The sequence below is a fragment of the Cyprinodon variegatus genome, unplaced genomic scaffold (genome assembly GCF_000732505.1).
Source record: "Cyprinodon variegatus isolate N-32 unplaced genomic scaffold, C_variegatus-1.0 Scaffold874, whole genome shotgun sequence".
Lineage (NCBI taxonomy): Eukaryota > Metazoa > Chordata > Actinopteri > Cyprinodontiformes > Cyprinodontidae > Cyprinodon > Cyprinodon variegatus.
The window spans coordinates 71,586-75,282 of NW_015151327.1; positions in this window are offsets into that span (position 1 = coordinate 71,586).

A 3,697-nucleotide genomic window follows, 5' to 3' on the forward strand; every position below is an offset into this window, starting at 1 on the left:
GTTCAATTTAAAATAGTGACTATTCATGACAACTCCTTCTAGTCTTGCCTAAATAGAGTTGGGCGTAAGGTAAATGATTAGAGAAGCCCATAAATTGTCTCTGTGCCCGTGTTCAGATCTAATTTGAACATCATCTGTCCTCTGATACTTTTAAACTCTAAATATGTCTCAGAGAGCGTCCTGACAATAAGACATCTGGTGGAGCAGGGAGCTGATTCAGCTTTACTGACAGCCTGATGATTCAGAAGCAAACACAATTTCTTCCTTTTGCACTCTATAACATGATTCACAACCTCATTGAATTTGGATATTTATTCATCGAGACAAGCAATTCACATGTCTGCCTCTGTATTCCCACTGGATATATAAGTGACTTTTCCGAGGCAGTGTCCTCCATATGCATGATCGTGAATAAAGATCACATTTTATCTCCTTCTTTTATAGAAACTTTCTCCTCTCTTATAAACTGTTTAAACTAAATCTTTCTGAAATGAAGGATTTACAACACACTTTAGGGAGGAAAACACATTAATAGTGTGGAGTGAAGCCATTTGAAACACTTCACAGTTCTGAAGTTGTCACAAACACTTTAAGAAGTTAGTGTTCAAATACCAAAGGAGTTCTGGCTGTGATGGATTCCCCGTCTCTTGACTTTGAGGCTGAGTGGACGCATAATGGATTGAACTCCAGATCAATCGGGATCCGTCCCACCTTGAAGTTAACGAGCTGAAAACATGAAAAGCACAGGTAATGCTTGTGTGTCTCCTGGGAGGATATCTGCCGCAATCTGAACGATTTATGTTTGCTTAAAGCAGGAGCTTAAACCAGAACCAGAGCTCACACTGCAAAAATAATTAAATCTAAATAAGTAAATTTTTCTTGAATTTTTTCTTGGATTGAGCAGGTAAGTGAGACAATTTGCCAATGGAATAAGACGATTTTTCATTTAAAATAAGAAAAAAAAAACATCTACAGTCTCTTATTCAAGAGCATAATATCTAAATATCTATTTTAAGGTGAAACATAGTCATTCCATATGCCGATAATCAAATTACGTGTAAATACAATTATTTAAATAATGTATTACTCATTTTAAGATAGATTTTTCAGTGCATTTACTACTGCAGCTTTTCTTCAATTGTTTTTATACTAAAAGGCATGGATCAGTATGGCGTCTTCATAACAGAGCCAATTAATTTTACAATCTTAGAACAAAAATGCACAGTTCCTCCTTCTGTTGGTTATATAATGAAACATGTGAAGGAGCCATAATGATAGGTGTGCATGTGTATGCATCACGTGGGGCGTAGTTGCTGTGGTGACACATGTGGTGACAGCTGATTGCTTAAACGGGTGTGTTTACCTGCACCCCGGGGGACAGAGGGAAGCGGGGTAGCCGTATTTTTTTGTTGACCGTTTGCCTTATCATCTAAATCAGTATGTCACATCATGTACGTTACAATCTGTTGTGAGTGACTATATAAGCCACTGGACAGTATTAAAACACCAAAAACATATTCTTGGATCCCATGTGCCTTTCTGATCAAGACGGCAGCGGGTCATACACATAAAGGACCCTCTCTACCTCTCAAGCGACAAGGATTCGCTATTGTTCTAAGAGATAGCTACAACTTTAACTCCTCCTGGCCAGTAGGTGGCACACATGCTCTTTCCTGCTTTCGTTCCAACCTAACTGTTCAGAAGGAGGAGGGCAACCTCCATGTGGCTTTTGAACTCGTTTGCATCCTGAAGTCAGCATCAACACTCCAAAGATTTACAGATTTTAATTCTTGCTTTTATGTTTAGCTTAAATCTAAGAAACTTAATGCCTGGAAGACGCCAATTCTCAGCTCTTTTACTGTGCTAATAGGATTTGGCAATGCCTGAGCTTAAACTCTTGTAAACCTAACCCACTATTCCTATTAGTGCAGAATCATATTGTGCTGATGTAGGCATTGTATCCAGAAGCAAGTAATTATATCATTTGGATGCATAAAAAAAATCTAAAACCTGTATCCATTACAATTTTTCAGTAATTCTAATACTTTAATATCTACCACTCTATATGCTCTATGGAAGTATTATTTTTGCAAAATGTATGATTTTCAAAATAGATTCAGCTAGCTGCACATTCAGAAATGTGTAGCTAGTTTTAAGGTGGTGTAAATAATACCATTTATATCATATAATTATTTTGATTTTGATGCCATCATGTTAAATCAATTAGTAGTTATGTCTTTTTCTAAAGAATCTGCTCTTTCATACCTTCAGCGTTTTTTCTTTTTTTTTCAATTGTCATTACACCTGCTTGGATGAAGCCACAATTAAACATCCATCCATCCATTTTCTTACTCGCTTATCCCAAGTGGGGTTGCGGGGGGTGCTGGTGCCTATCTCCAGCTGTCTATGGGCAAGAGGCCAGTCCATCGCAGGGCAACACAGAGACAAACAGGACAAACAACCATTCATGCACACACTTACACCTAAGGAGAAGCCAATTAACCTAATGGTCATGTTTTTGGACTGTGGGAGGAAGCCAGAGTACCTGGAGAGAACCCACGAATGCTCAGAGAGAGCATGCAAACTTCGTGCAGAAAGACTCTGGGCTCGGAATCGAACCCAGAACCTTCTTGCTGCAATTAAACTGGTAGAAAAAAATAAACAAAGTCTTAACAGAGAAAAAAAATAAAACTAATAATCTAATTTATAAACTCATCTACACAATGAAAGAGTCTGCAAAAAAAGTTACTTTAAAGAAAAACAATCAAAGCATTACTCCAAAGGAAACCCTCTAAATGGTAGAACCCAGCAAGGTAATCAATGACATTATCTAGCCAATTTAGCAGGAAATACTGGAACAAACAATACTGAATAAAAAAGGAAAACAAATACCATGAATATACTTTGAAACAAAATACACAAGTTCAATCAATAATCCAGAAGTAGTAGCTTTAACCTAAACGTATAAATAGATGGAAACTGCAACATAATGCTAACACAAACAATAGTAAGTGAAGCAAAGATGCAAACTTATGTTTAAATTTAAGCATTATGAATCAGATATAAGAATAAGGGACAAATGGTGAACACAAACTGAATCACTTTGTTACAGTCACAAGTACACAGCAACAATATTAGCTCTCTGCATTTAACCCATCCCCTTGGAGAGCAGTGGGCTGCCATTGTGCGGTGCCTGGGGAGCAGTTAAGGGTCTTGCTCAGGGACCCAGAGTGGCAGTCTGTGGAAGTGGGGCTTGAACTCAGAACCTCAGGATTCCAAGCGCAGTGCCCTTAAACATTCAACCGCTACTCCCCCCTCCATACAGTATGCAGGGAGTATAAGAAGCTGGTAGTATATGCTCAGAGAGCTAACCTGCAGCTGACTGCTGAACAGTAAGGCTCCTTTCTAGATGTGGATTTTGTCACCTGCAAAGAAGAGATTAATTTCTACTCTATACAGACTAATAAACGAAGCTCGTCCCGATTCTCTTGAAGAAATCAGAAAGGGGTGGGAAACTGACTTAGGTCTGGCATTTAATGATGAAACTTAGGAGGCCACTCTTAGACGTATACCTGGGTCCTCAATCTGTGCACGTCATGGTCTGATACAGTTAAAGGTGGTTTTGAGAGCTCATTTCACTAATGCAAAACTGGCAAGCATGTATCCCAACTCAGACCCTTCCTGCCCACGTTGTAAA